Source organism: Pinus tabuliformis, chromosome 7 (assembly GCF_031772625.1).
Source record: "Pinus tabuliformis cultivar Carrire ecotype Pingquan chromosome 7, CPIR1, whole genome shotgun sequence".
NCBI lineage: Eukaryota > Viridiplantae > Streptophyta > Pinopsida > Pinales > Pinaceae > Pinus > Pinus tabuliformis.
Genome location: NC_142293.1, coordinates 971,406,722 through 971,423,301, shown reverse-complemented (window position 1 = coordinate 971,423,301; position 16,580 = coordinate 971,406,722).

Here is a 16,580-nt window from a genome sequence, read left to right as displayed (position 1 = left end):
CACAAAAACAATCAGAATAAATCAATTTAAAAGCTCAAAAAGGGATTTGTAAAGGTAAATTTCAAATTTAAGAAATACCCTATAATTTGCGTAAGAAAAACATGTGTCATAATATAAATGCAAATTTAAAAAGTGAACCAAAAAAAGAAAGAAAGAAAGAATAGATATAATTTGAAATAGCATGTAAGTAAATGAAGGATGATATACCACATATAAAACCATGAAAAAAAATGATTTTTTTATCATTGGCATAAGGACTCAAATTGCATGTAAAACTATGAAAAAAGATAACATTTTTGGTATTTGACATGAGGATTCAAAAGAAAGTTGTAAATTTGATTTGAAGCCAGCTTAGATTTTATTTATCAAGTTTTCATTTCCACACCAAGCCCAATAAGATGAAATTGAATTATCAATATTGCATGTGAGTTGCAATCCTTATCTTTTGGCAATTCATTGAAAGGAAAAGGAAATCACTCTTCAATAAATATGAAATTGCATCCATGAATATATAGAAAAGAGCTAAAAATGTTGTCCCAATACCATGGATTATCAATACTACATGCCCAAAAAACCATAATTCACTTAATATGGCACTTGTTCTTATGCCATTTTTGTTTAATTAATCAATTTAATTAAAAGGAAAAAATGTTGACTAACTCCCTTGGAGATCAATTCCAACCTTTGATTTTTTTTATACTAATATGAATATTATATAATATTCTAGGTAGGTTAAATCTCTACCATCCTCCTAATAATTATGGATAATTAAAGTAAAATCCTAAAACCCCTATTCCAAAATACACAAGTCTATCCACTTAGTTATTGCACATAAAAAAAAAATGGGTTCCCATTAACCATATATGTGCAAGGAAGGAAGTGTCAGTTTTATTGAGTTTACAAAGAGATAACGTACCACAATATTTTAATGTGATCATTCATGACAATTAAGCATAAATTTTCTTTTCAAAATAACATAAAATAAATACAAGCTTAAATGGCATATGGTGTTTAATTTCGCTAATTAAATGTAATACAAATAATACTTAAAAATATCATACTATGAGATCTTCAAACTATGTTAAAAACAAAATTGTACTCAAGTTACACAAACATTTTAATGAATTATTGCTTGTCATACTCTCACTCTATAACCTAATGGTAGAAAACCCATCTAAAAATAAGATCATTCAAAATATTGAAGCATTATCTATTCAAGATCCTAATTCACAGAATATAAAATCTACTTGCATATGTATTGCACAATAACTTTGCTTTTGTATAGTCTTCCCTGTGAAAAGCAACAAAATCCTAAACAATACAATTCCTTATGATAATCCAATGATATTAGGAAAGATATAACTATAATTCTCTAAGAGTATTCCATAACATTAGTGCTTTAGTATGGTCTTCCTTACTGGAAGCAACATAAGAGTGAACTATACAATTTAGTATGGGAAGCCAATGATGTGAGGGATGATATAACTATAATGCCTAAATACTTGATTAAAATATTTCTACAATCCCATGCCAATTTCCCCATTAAATCAATGTAGTTTTGCATAAATTAGCTCAAAGATTTGACCTTTGTAACTAGATAGAGTTAAAACATTATTTTCTTCTGTGTTATCTAAACCTGCATTAGCTTATGGATAAATCACCCTAAAGCTATGAAGACAAGCAGATGGCTTTAGTTTGTAGGACTAGATATGTGTAGATATTTTAAATAAGTAGTAGAGTATTAAACTCTATTGTTTTATTATCAATTTAGAGAAAATCATAAAGGGCTCTTAAAAAGTAAATGATGCATTATTTTCTTTGAACTAAATTAAAACAATGCAAATTCTCATCAAACAAGTGAGTGCAATAATTCCTTCCTTTAAATATAGAGAAAACAAGAGACATAACTAATTAATATACCATTTACAACCATTATCTCTTATTTGACATAGAATATCATTTCAATTTAAGAAAATCAATAGAATTACCTAAAATTACAACCAATTTCTTTAGGAATTTTAACTTCAAAGTCTTTATAACAAATTCAAAGTCTAGGGGAATCATATCCCATGAATTTATTCCTTTTCTTTCCATTTTCCCCTTTTGGATTCTAACTCCTTGGAGGCTTCATTTCATTCATTTATCCTTTTTCAATAACTACGTTATTCCAAGTATTTTGACTTCTTTCATTCAAATCTCAAACTCGAATAAATTATATAAACTTATCCTACTAATTTCAAGCAATTTTATAGATGATTATGACAAAAGATATGGAATTTTACATGTATGAAAAAAGATAATTTTCATACATGTTTATTTTAGTCTTTTAATCCTTGAACCCATTAAATACCATTCACCTCACTCTATTGCACTTTAACACACATTGTCTTGAGTTTTTCTCCTCCACTTACTCACTACGAAACTATATGAATAATATTCATTAGGTGATGTTTGGTAAGTGAGGAAAGCCCACCGAAGAATCCCTCATGTTTCATCTCATATTTGATTGATCTTGGCCCAAACATATCCAATTTATCTTCGTCACTGCAATAGTTAATTATTAATATGTATAGTCAACTCCTAGATCCCCATAGGACTACCATCTTGGGAATATTCGAGGGAGACTCAGCATAAGGGGGGATTGTAAAACTATAAATAATGAAATCCACTCGTTTTATGCATAAAATGGAGATTTCCTTAGTATCAATCATACAAATAAATTTTATTCAACTATGGGAGGAGAACATGTTTGTTAGTTTTTGGGTAGGGTTTCATTGTTCACCATGGGAAGGGTATGAGAAGGATATTAGTCATCCACATTAGATATTTATATTATTTTCCATCCATCTTGATGCTTTTAGAATGATTTTTTTAAGTAGCTTATACTGCAAGTTTTAGCATAGGGTCCCAATCTGGAGAATTGGGGTCTAAAACCCTCTATTTTGAGATATTAGACAATGTTTTATGGGATACAAAAAATATTAATTACTATGAACCCATTGGAGCTAGTACAAACTCAAATTCCTTTCCAACAATTTAAAAAATACTTGAAATGGATATTATGACACACACAAGGTGATTTTTCACCTAATTTGAGAGGACACCACCTCAACCTCATTACTCATCGAAAATGGACTAGCCATATGGTGACTATAAATAAGACTCGTGAAGGGTCAAAGTGGTAACTCTAATTGAGACTTGGAGTCAAGCATAACCATTAGTTTGTTATCAAGTTGTGCTATAACTAGGCGAGTAGGAGGAAATTGGATTCCATTCTACTTGATTACATTTTGTTCTAAAATAGAGAAAAGTAACCCAAATTAAATAGAAAGAGAGAAGAAGAGAGGATATTTTGTATTTTGTAGCATTCCATGGGAAATATGTCTCATGTAACTCCACATGGAGTTCATTCTTATTCTTATTTAAATTATTCCCATTATAGAGAAAAGAAAGCATAACAACACCACCTTCCACCTAGGTCTTCTCCCAAAAGGGTTTCCCAATAAATGTATTGGTGCCTAGTTTAATTGGGAGGTGCTTATATTTCACTATTAGCTATTTTCCATGTTTTATCTAGTGCATACATAAACAAAAAAATCATTAATAATAAATCTATAATCTTAAGGAATTAAACATTCATAGTATAGGTTTTGCTTTCATTCAATAGATTTCTTGTGAAAAAGTGTATAGTAAAATATCCATGGTAGTTTACATTTCATACTACTATGAGACTATGTTTCTGTAGGTATTTATGGAAAAAAAATTATAGGAAAATATCCATGGTAGTTTACATGTCATACTCGTATGAGAGCATGCTTCTTTGGGTATTTATGCAAAGTTGAAGGGGACACAATAAATGATTGAGCGAGAAACCATAAGACACCAAAAATGGCCAATGAATATGTTTACAATAACCCTCAAGGGAAAGAAAAGAATATACTCTCATTGGAAGTGCAGGTAAAAGATATATACCATAATATGAAACTCCTTATGGAAACTCTAGTAAACATGCTTGGAATGAGGGAATATGGGGTTCTAAATGAGAGGTTAGATCAGAGGGAAAATTAGGGATTAAGAACCACCAAACCGAGTAGTCCAAGAAATAACCTTGAAAGGAGAAGTTAAATTTGTGTTATCGTCCTTGTACCTTAAAATGATAAGAAATAAATAATTATAGTGATCTTCAAGGTGTGTACAAGGCAATATTTGATGATCCAAAGACTAGATCTCCTTAGTGTATATATAGGATACAAAGGGCATAGTTATAGTAATTTGAGACCATAATTGACTCTACCCCACATAAGAATATACTAATATAAATGTAATCACTCAATATATAGGGCTTAATAAAGGATTTTATATGTTGAAATGGGATTTATATAGGTCTTATCACGCCCCTCTCCTTCCAAAAAGTGTTTTCCTCAATATTTGACTATATGTGGGTGTTTTTGCATGAACAACCCATCTTCCCATGTCACTTCCTCCACTCTTAGATTCTTCCATTCAATGAGGGACTTAAAAATTACTCGATTTCTCAATTGCTTGGTCCCTTTTTCCAAAATTACTTTTGGTTATAATATTACTTTCCATTCTTCAGTAATGTATGGTAGAATTGTTTGGACTGAGATATTTTCACTATTTTCTTTCTTTAAGAAAGAAACATGGAATACTTGATGTACATGTGAAGATGGAGGAAAATATTATTTATAAGCTATACTTCTAATCCTTTGCAGCACCTTATATGGTTGTAGTCTCACAAATACCCAATCCCCCACTTCAAATTCTTTTTGACTTCAATGTTGATATGGTTGTTGTTTCATCCTACTTTGTGTTATAAGAGAGTTATTCTTCAATAGTTTGAGAACCTCGTGTTGGTGTTATATGGGGTTCCTTTATTGCTAAAGTCTTTATATCCCCTTTCAAGGGTGATGTGGTGGATGGAGGATGATGAATTATGGAAGGATGTGTTGTACCGCCATTTTTCCAAGGGAAGCCATTTGACCCATTGTCTCTACCTATCATATGCTAATATGACATAGATATCCTTCTCAATATTTTTTCACTACCTTAATTTTCCCGTCATATTGATGATTTTAAGGTGAGTTGTTGGCCAATTGAGTACCTAATGAAGAAAATAATTAAGTCCAAAATTTCCTGGTGAAAATTGGATCCGTGTCACTCACAAAAAATATTGGTATTCCATGTAGCTTTTAGGCCATTTCCATGAATTGTTCTACCAAAATAATTTCTTGAAAAAGATTAGAAAGAGAGAAAAAGAGGGCACACTTCTTCATCCAATCTATTTCTACCATAATGACACTCTTTCATTTATATTTGGGTAAATCTATAATATAATGCATTGAAACCTCTTTGCAACACTAGCTTGGTATGGATGATGGTTGAAGGAGCCTTTGTGTCTTGATAGGATCTCCTTTATTTTGTTGGCATACCACGCATTCTTCCACAAACTTTTTCACATCTAATTTAATACCTTACCAAAAAATTATTTCTTGATCCAATGGTATGTCTTCAAAATCCATGAATGTCCTCCTATAGGATAAGTGTGTAATTTCAAAAGGACCTTTTGTTTGAGTTGAGAATTCTCTCATAAGTATAAGAAATATTGATACCGTCGCAAATAAATTTTCCATGTAAATTTGCATACTACATCCGGGCCCTCTTGTAGCTATTGAATGATCTTTCATACATTTTCATGGTGCTTCCATTCTATCCTTACTTCTTCCTCCTAGTAATAGTTTGGAATGGAAATAGAACATATTAAACCATTTTTATTATCCTCTTTCCTTGAGATTACATATGCCACAATATTTTTTTCCATTTCTCTAAATAATTTGAAAGTCATAACCCAATATCTTTGTGACACCTTTTTGTTTCTCTTCTCAAGATAATCATTGCTCCAAAAACTACTTCAAATTATCATGATCTTAAATGACTATGCTAATGATATTCAATGACTCATTGATTGTGATCCATGAGGTGACCAAGGATTTAAAGACAACATGTTGTGATCCTTCTCCATTTCTCTCAAGAATTAGTGTAACTTCATCTTAGTTTGAGCAATTGGTTTTTTTCCACCTGCAGAGGCGTCTCAATTTGGTCGTAGATACTTAGGCCAAAAAAGGATCATATATGGACCAAGGCAACTTGGAAATATATATTTTGTCTCACTAATATCTTTATTCCCTAAGTCATGGTTGGTTCCCTAAGGTGTAATTATGCCCTCATTTTCATTTATATCATAGGAAAAATCTCTAGAAAAGAATGGTGCATTATAATCTCTCATCTAGATCTTTCCATGGCTCTCCTCTAGAAACAGAAGGCCTTTGAGATTTGGCACCATTTGCTTTTCCATCCATGGATCCTTGATGTTGGGTCCGTATAATACTAGTGCTTACCCCATTACTATTGTAGTTGTACCCCTTATTAATATTGTTGTGCACATATTATCCCCATATTGTTATTACTGTGCCCCATAGAATCCCTCTATTGTTATTTTTGTGGCTTTATATTATTATTGTTAGGTCGACTGTGTTATATTGTTACTCCTTAGATTCCTATATATAGAAAGGAGGTTTTGTCATTTGAATAATCAAATAATTGTGCATTTATGTAATGTAAAGGAGGTTTCCCCCTCGAAGAGTCTAAATTCTAAGGCGTTGAACTATCTTTTCTATCCTTTCTTGAGCTGGTTTCATAACATTTGGTATCAGAGCTTTGGATTCTAGGGTTTCGCTGCTCCAAACAGGTCATCATGGCATTTTCGCTATAACTTTTTTTCTGCGATGTTTCAGACGTTGTAGAACAAAATCATTTGAGAAGCAATCGTGCTGAACCTTGGGTCCAAATTTCAGAGCTGTTCGCGCTATATTTGCGGAGATATGATTTGAGGAAGTTGGTCGTTTTTGCAGACTTCTGAATTACATTCCAAATAGGTGACCTGGGGAAAAGCGTCATAACTTTCTCTCTGGGGATCAGATTGAAATTTCGTAAGAAGGTTCCGAAAAAGGACGGACTGTAGCTTCTTGTACGCATTTTTCAGATCCAAAGGTCGAAACAGTGACTCGTGGCACGTCGTACAAGTTCGCTCTACCGAACTAGTTTATTATCAAGTCACTGTGGGAGATTTCGCATAACTCTTCCTTGGGGAATCCAATTTGGGTCAGACTTGTGGCATTGGAAAGAGGACATAGAGGGCTACTACAGGTCACAAATTTAGTTCTAGATAATTGGAAACTACAGAGATACATCAGAGGCAATATCGAGCTCCTACAAAGTGAAAAAAGGTGTGTAGATTTTCTTAATTTTTGCTTAAGCTTGGTTTAAAAAATTATTTTGAAGGAATTCAAAGGGCATAGTAGAGCATTATTATCGGTAACTAATGCCCCGAGGAAAGAAAATGCAAACACCTAGTAAGGAACCTGAAAGCTCTAGCATGACTCATGAAGAAGAGGAAGAAATGCAACATGATATATCAAAATTACAAGACCAAGTGCAACAACTCTCCCTTGCACAAAAAGGAACAGAATCTAATATGGATGGTTTAAAGAAAGGCATAGAAGCTAAGATGGATTGTTTAAAGAAAGGTGTAGAATCTAAGATGAATGACATGGAAGCTAAGATGGATGATTTGAAGATAGATTTGAAGACAAACATGGAAGAATTGAAGATAAATATGAATAAGTTGCTACAAGAAAGGGTCACTAATGGTGAAAGGGTAGTAAAGGAAACTCATGATGAGAACAAAAGAAATGTTAATGATGATTCCATAGACTCTAATGTTGGATCAAAGACCCACCATATTCCAAAAATCGATATGAGGAAGTTTGATGGCAAGGATCCCACAACATGGATATTACAGATGGAGCAATTTTTCGATCTCAATAATGTGCAAAACACATAAAAGGTACGTATTGCAACTTTATATTTGGAACCAAATCAGTTTGTATGGTATCAATGGATTTTCTCTTGTAAACAATTTATCACTTGGGCAATTTTTACAGAAGAATTGATAGCACATTATGAGGATACAAAAAGCAACACTTTTTTTAGCCAATTGATAAGTCTCAAACAAAAGGGTTCAATAATGGAGCACATTGAGGAGTTCCAAAAATTGAACATAAGGGTAAAAGATATTCTAGAGGAGCATAGGATTGATGTGTTCATAGGGTCTTTAAAGGATAATATCCAACATGATGTTCGCCTTTGGGAACCTAATTCATTAGAGAAGGCATTCAGGTTAGCAAGAAAAATGGAAAGCAAAATTATGGCAACCAGGAAGCATACCACTCACAACTATAAAGACGAAAGTGTTGTTTCTGCTAGTCTTCCACAACCTATAAGGTTGACACCACAAAAATTGGAAGAAAAAAGAGAAAAAGGGCTTTGTTACAGTTGTGATAGCAAATACACTAATGGTCATAAGTGTGATGAGAAGAAATTATTCTACATAGATTGTGAAGAGGAAGAAGAAAAGGAGCAAGAAAGGTCAAAAGAAGAGAATATACTCCAGGAACAAAGCCTAGATAAAGAAGAAATGAATCCAACCATATCTTGTAATGCATTGGCGGGAATTACCACTCCTCAAACCATCAAGATAGAAGGACAAATCAAGAAGAAAAAGGTAATAGTGTTGATTGATTCAGGAAGTACCCACAATTTTATTCATTGTAAGGTAGTAAGAGAATTGAATTTCTTCTTATATCCAGCACCAGAGTGTCAAGTGATGGTTGCAAATGGAGGAACAATAAATTGCTCGGGAAAGTGCCATAATATCAAGCTATCCATGGGAGAATATGTATTGACTAGCCCAATACTTTCCATTCCAATGGGAGGTGCTGATGTTGTACCAGGAGTCCAATGGCTACAATCCTTGGGTACAATAGCTTTTAATTTTCAAGAACTTTTCATGAAATTTTCTGTGGAAGGAAAGGAAGTTGAATTAAGGGGTATTGTAGGGAAACCGGGAAAGATAATCAGCTCTAATGGTATGACAAAGCTTCTAAAAAAGGAACAAAGAGGTGTAATTGTACAATTATGTTCGCTAGATGTGTCCACAGTGGAATCATCTATTTCTCCAGATCTACAAAAAGTCTTAAACAATCATTCCAAGGTATTTGAGACTCCCAAAGGTCTCCCACCTATTCGTGATCATGATCATGCTATTCATCTGATTCCACGAAGTGTTCCTCCAAACATCAGGCCGTACAGATATCCCTATCCCCTAAAAGGTGAAATTGAACATATGGTTGCAGAAATGCTAGAGGCTAGTATAATTCAACCAAGTAAAAGTTATTTCTCTGCTCCAATCATATTGGTGAACAAGAAGGATGGATCATGGCGCATGTGTCCAGATTATAATGAGCTCAACAAGCTCAGTATTAAATAAGTTTCCCATTCCTGTCATTGATGAATTACTGGATGAATTGCATGGATCAATTTACTTCACCAAGTTGGATCTTCGTTCAGGATATCATTAAATCAGAATGAAGATTGAAGACATTCCGAAAACAACATTTATAACTCATGAGGGTCATTATGAATTTTTGGTCATGCCTTTTGGCCTTACCAATGCACCTTCAAAATTTCAATGATTGATGAATTCAATTTTCAAACCATTCCTTAGAAAATTTGTGTTAGTATTTTTTGATGATATACTAATCTACAACAAGTATTGGAAGGATCATGTTGAACACGTTGACAGGGTGCTACAACTGTTGGAGGAGAAACAATTATATGCAAAAAGATCCAAATGTTTCTTTGGAGTACAAGAGGTGGAATATCTTGGTCATATTGTATCTCATGAAGGAGTTAAGGTAGACCCTAGCAAAATTAAAGCCATTAAGGAATGGAAAATTCCCACATCCATAAAGCATATGCAAGGATTTCTCGGGTTGACAGGGTATTATCGCAAGTTTGTTAAGAATTATGGGAGAATAGCAGCACCTCTAACAACATTATTGAAGAAAGATTCATTTTCATGGACTCCAAAAGCAACAAAGGCATTCAAACATCTTAAAGAGGCAATGTGCCAAGCACCGGTCTTAGCTACACCTAACTTCACAAAAACCTTTATTGTGGAATGTGATGCTTCGGGAATTGGTGTTGTTTTAATGCAAGACGAAAGACCCATAGCTTTTGAAAGTCGTCCAATCAAGGGAAAGTTTTTACAGAAAGCTATTTATGAGAAGGAAATGTTGGCAATACTCCATGCACTTAAGAAATGGCTACCCTACCTAATGGGAAGACACTTCAAGGTAAAAACGGATCATGATAGCCTTAAATACTTTTTAGAACAAAGCTTATCCTCTGAAGAGCAACAAAAGTGGGTCACAAAGATGTTGGGTTATGACTTTGAAATCATCTACAAAAAAGGGAAGCAAAATGTGGTAGCAGATCTGCACTCTCAAGAAAGGATGAGGATGTGGAAGCATTGTTGTGTGCCGTTTCTATTATCCAATCAGATTGGATAAACGAACCAAGGGAGGAATGGAAGAATGACGAAGAAGTGTGGGCACTTATTCGAAAGTTACAACAAGATTCCAGTATGTCTGATGCATTTAGCTGGCAAAATGATTCGTTATGGTACAAAGATCGCTTATACCTCTATAAGAATTACCAGCTAAAACAAAAGATTCTTATGGAATTGCACACTTCTCCCTTAGGAGGGCACTCAGGATTTTTAAAAACCTACCACAGGGTTAAGAAGGAATTTTTTTGGGATGGCCTTAAATCAAATATTCAAAAGTTTGTGGCGGAATGTTTGGTTTTCCAACAAAGTAAAGTTGAAACAATTAAGACACCGGGTCTATTACAACCTTTATCCATTCCAAGCCAACGTTGGGAGGAGGTTTCAATGGATTTTATCGCAGGTTTACCCAAGTCTGAGGGAAAGAGTGTCATCATGGTGGTAGTTGACAAACTTACCAAGTATGCACACTTTTGTGCATTATCACATCCATTTAAAGCCAATACAGTTTCTACTACATTTATGGAAACAATTGAAAATCTACATGGAAACCCAAAGATTATTGTAAGTGACAGAGATCCGATTTTCACTGGAAATTTTTGGACAGAATTATTTTCTTGTCTTGGAACCCAGTTAGCTCATAGCTCGTCTTATCATCATCAATCTGATGGACAAACTAAGATAGTAAACAAATGTTTGGAAGGATATCTTCGTTGCTTTGTATCTGATAAACAAACAGAATGGGTCAAATGGTTGCCTCTGGTTGAATGGTGGTATAAAACTTCCTTCCATACAGCAACGAAAATGACCCCATTTATGGCACTTTATGGGTATCAGCCACCATCCATCACATCATATTTAAGAGAAAATTCTAAGGTTCACGCAGTGGAACATCACATTGAACATCAACAACAAGACCTCCAACTCTTAAAGGATAACCTCGTGTTGGCACAGAATAGAATGAAACAACAGGAAGATCAACCTCATAGCGAAAGAAGTTTTGATGTAGGTGATTGGGTATTCCTACGGCTACAACCATATAAGAAAATGTCCCTCAAGCAAGCTAAGAAGGATAATAAATTATCACCAAAGTATTATGGTCCATACAAGGTGTTGCAAAAGATTGGTACTATGGCATACAAATTGGAGCTTCGTGCAGCTTCTCGATTGCACCCAGTTTTCCATGTTTCATGTTTAAAGAAGGTTATATGCGACAAGCTCACACTTCAAAAAATATTTCCAGAACTTGATGACGAAGGAAAAATTATATTGGAACTCGAAGTAGTCACAGAAACAAGAACTCGACAGCTACGAAATCGATCAATTTCGGAGTATCTTATCATGTGGAAGAACTTATCCGCTGAAGATTCCACATGGGAGGATGAGAATTTTATACAGAAGCATCCAAAACTTCTCAAATGTTGAGGACAACACTTTTTTGAAGGAGAGGGGCATGTTGGGTCCCTATAATACTAGTGATTACCCCATTACTATTGTAGTTGTACCCCTTAGGATTATTTTTATGCCCCTATTATCCCCATATTGCTATTACTGTGCCCCATAGAATCCCTCAATTGTTATTTTTGTGGCTTTATATTATTATTATTAGGTCAGCTGGATTATATTGTGACTCCTTAGACTCCTATATATAGAAGGGAGGTTTTTTCATTTGAATCATCAAAGAATTGTTCATTTATGTAATGTAAAGGAGGTTTCCCCCTCGAAGAGGCTGAATTCTAAGGTGTTGAACTATCTTTTCTATCTTTTCTTGAGCTGGTTTCATAACACTTGAGGTTTCATCCCACTATCATGTGTTCATAAATAAGTGGCAAGTCACATTATTGCTTTTTTATGTTGAGAGTCTAGTCTACTTAATATACCCCTAGTAGGATTTTCTCTGGAATTCCTTGGTCTTGGAGTTTTTCTCATTAAGCAATGGGATGGCCTTAACTATGTTCCCATAGAATTCATATCCCATTCAATCTTGGTACTATTAATGATCTTTAAATGGATTTGAAATCCTTATTCTAGTTCAGCTTTGTGGCAGGTGCTTAGCCCTATGTATAAAATGAGTTACCTAGCCTCTCATTCTATCCAAGTGTCACTAATTCATTTTTCGCTAGAATTGTGGAGAATATTGGTGAGTGATTCATCTAGTAGGGTGAAAATATTTTGTTCAATGATGGCTAATCCCTTGGCTATTAAGGACAACGTAGATGCTAGTATAATGTCTAAGAGGATGTTGGAGGCTATCTAAGTGCTACAACTATCCATCCATCAGTTGGAAGATATGGTTGAAATGAAAATGCAATAATTCCTAGAAGCTAAGTTACTTGGGCTTCAAGCTGATATGGAACAAGAATTGATTGGCCTTAATGAGAAGATCTATTCCCTGAATGTTCATGTTTTTTCCTGGGAGTTCTCTAAAAGTAGTGGAGCTCAACTTGAAATGGGAGGAGATGGTCGAGTGATGTTTCCAAGAGGACATGGTCATTGCAGATTATCAAGCTTCTGGTTGGTCTTTTATAGTAGTATCAAACTTTATTTATCTATGTTTCTATGTAAATTTCTTTTGATACTTGGGTACTTTTTTCAAGTATATATTCATTTTGTTTTCCTTATAGGGAGGATTGTAGCCTTAGAGGTTACAATTTTGTTGTTCGGAATGTTGATTTTATCTTATGTCAAAATATTGAAGCATTGTGTAAGGGTTTGGGCCCATAATATAACTTTATTAATATAAAATCCCTAAAATGTACCAATTTTGTGCCCTAAGGAATCCCACTCCACAATGAACATTTACTCCAAGATGGGAGTTGTACACACAACCCCAATATGCTCTTCAAAATATTTGGTGAATTACAATAACATTTTTGTTGTGGTTTCATTGGAGTATTCAAACTACTATTGTGGCTATTCTGAGTAGATCTACATGACGAATGTTGTAATTAAAAATATTGTTGAAACTGGTTCCCACCCTTTCCTTGGTAATTAATTATGTTGCAATGTTTTGACTGAGTCACAAACCTACAAATTTTTAAACATTTCAATATTTATTTGGTCTAACATTAGTATCAAAATGTCTATTTAAGACCCTACCTTAATCATAAGAACTTCAACAAGATTTGTGTCCCTTTTGGAGCATAAGTCAATCCAGTATATACTGCACTCAGATTTGTAATTTGGTGAAGCTCTGTAAACAAGTTAGAAACAACGTACTCCTATAAGACCTCATCATAGTGGGATTGAAACCATAAAAATGACATATCCTTTCAATTTGAGTTGAAACTTGTCAATAACCCTATAGAGAAGAATTTTTGATAGCAATGAATCTCACGGAGCTTGACTGGGCTTCTACTGGCAAGTGTTTGAAGAATAAATAAAATATGTTTACAACTATGCGATCTTTCTTAAAGAAAGATTGACTCAGCACCCTGGCCCTTTCTGAACCATATTTGCATCTTAAATACTTAGCACTTTATCTGTCCTTGCACATATCCGAGAAATGTGCATTAAATTGTCAAGAATTGCATTCAATGATACTATTGTGTGGATCAACGTGTGTGTGAGAGAGAAGATTTGATACATGGGCGTGTATAAATAGATAAACACTACAATAAACATTGTGTTGAAGAAACAGGTATTGGAATGAGCACGACTACATTCATGCTCTCATCCATGACTCTCTCAAAGCCTTTTATCGCTTATAGACCACCCTTCCGAGTTAAGGGAATTTAATACATTAAATTTATATGTTGGGTATATTGATTTGTCAAGGGAATTATTTTATATATTCTACATTATATGATAAGAATAGTGGGCCCATATAAATATTTTACTTTTGTTTTGAAAGTTTGATTTGTCATATAGTTAGGAATGCTGGGTGGTCAGCAAATAATTTGAATGTTGCTATAGTAGTATATTTTTATAAACTCTCATGAAAGAGTAAAGAAATAACTTATTTTGGATGTCAAATTAAGGATACCCTAACAATACGAGTAAAGTAAAGTCCTTTTTTACTGAAATTGATTTCAACATATTGATGTACATCTTGTACAACAATGTTGGAAATCAATGATAGTTGACTATATCAAAGAACTTCTGGATACACTTTAATAAAATGATTATTATACAAGGAAAAAGAAGAGATATTTATGATCATAGTTGCGTCTAAAGAGGAAGATCTTAGATGCATGGAACTGGATGTGAAGTTAAGAATAACTTGTTGAATAGTGTTTGATTCTATTTTAAATCTTACTATATTTTTTTTTGACATAAATTAAATTTTGGTGTTTTCATTATGTTCCATTAAAGTGCCAAGTGCATGAAAATTAATGTAGCTATGCTCATTTTGTTGTTATGATTATTTGTTTAATAGTTTTATGTTGTTATAATATGCTTACAAAATAATTATTTTGTGTATATTGAGTTGAATGGAGGAAGAAGATCCATCAGGAGAGTTGCAAAGTACATTTTCCACTCAAAATAATATCTTATTACTGCCAATTCCTAAATTAGAGTGAAACATAAATAAGGTGGCGAATAGGTTTCTCAAGCATGCAACAAATCTAAGGATAAGAAAACCCTTAGTCAAATGCATATGCAAGGAAAGCTCAAATTTTAGTGCCATGACCATGTGAATGAGAGAGATAAAGTAAGTGTTAAGCTATAGGAGGGTATGCCATTTAGTTAAGAGTCTACATTGAATATTTACTTGTGTGAGAAAGCAGGGGACTCTTTAATGACTTTTCTACAAACATAATTAACATGTTATTATTCATCTGCCTTAGTTGGAAGCTATCATTTTGATTAGATATGTGAAAGGTATTGTCCTGCCAGAAGAACTGAAATGAATTAGAAGCTTTCTTTTAAAAACATTAGTGGTGCTTCCCAAAGTTTTCTAACTAAAAAAGGAAACAACATGACCAATGCCTTTAATTTTTGGATGGAGTCTTTGAGGTTTTGTCTAGCTATAAGCAAGTTGATACCAAAGTTGAGTTCTCTCATGGTATACTAAGAAACATATTTGTGAAGAGAAGATAAAATATATAAGGCTTCATATTTGGTTAAAATCAAGGATAATGATCTCAATATCACTAGTGTCAATGGCTATGTATTATGTACAAAAATTACCATCTCACTACATTTTATTAGCTAGTATGCAGAGGGAAAGGAATGTCTTCATGTTTATGAATTTCTTCCAAGTAGGTATATTGAATAGGACCTTCACATTGATGAGCATAAAGTGATGGTTTCATATAAATAACTATTTGTAATAGTTGTGGAGTTGCATAAACATTAGATTGGCTTACCTTTCATAAGTGATATGTAGCCCAAAAAATGGGCAAACCCAAGTAACAGCCCCTTGATTTGAATGATGAGAAAAGAATGATGTATAAGTGAAAGGAGGCTTGTCAATGTTCTAACTTGTTTGGACTAGGTCAATAAAATATTGTTGTGAACCCAAGAATTATGGGTGACAACTTAATGGATATTAGTTATGACAATCTACACATTATTGTTGAGATGATTACAAAACAGTGTGGCAAAAGCTTCCTTTAATTTATGATGTTAAAGATAAGCTTTAATGGCACCATGACAATCATCAAAATCTAATAAACCATTAATTCAATCCCATAATCCAATTAATTAAATTCCAAAAACATTTAAAATCCCCAATTAATTAAATTCCAAAAGTATTTAAAATTTGCAATGAATTAAATTCCAAAAGTATTTCATATCGAATTAGAATAAATAAATATATTGAATTGAATATCTCGTAAAAGTATTAATGTTGATGTCATTGATTGTTAATAAATATTTATTTTATTGTAAATATTTAAAATAGATATAACAAATTCCGTCTCTGTATCCAACAATTTTTATATGTTTTTTATCGTTCACTTATTGTTAAATAAATATTCTGATGGTTTTTTACTTGACCGTAAATATTCGGGTCCATGTCCACGCAACCTGGGCTCGGCGTTCTGGGTGTGTGCTGTGTCTTCGAGGAGGAAGGCGAAGGCGAAGGCGAGGGAGTTGAAGATGAGATCGAGGAATGGACCAGGAGAACACACGGGAGGGTTGGGTTTGT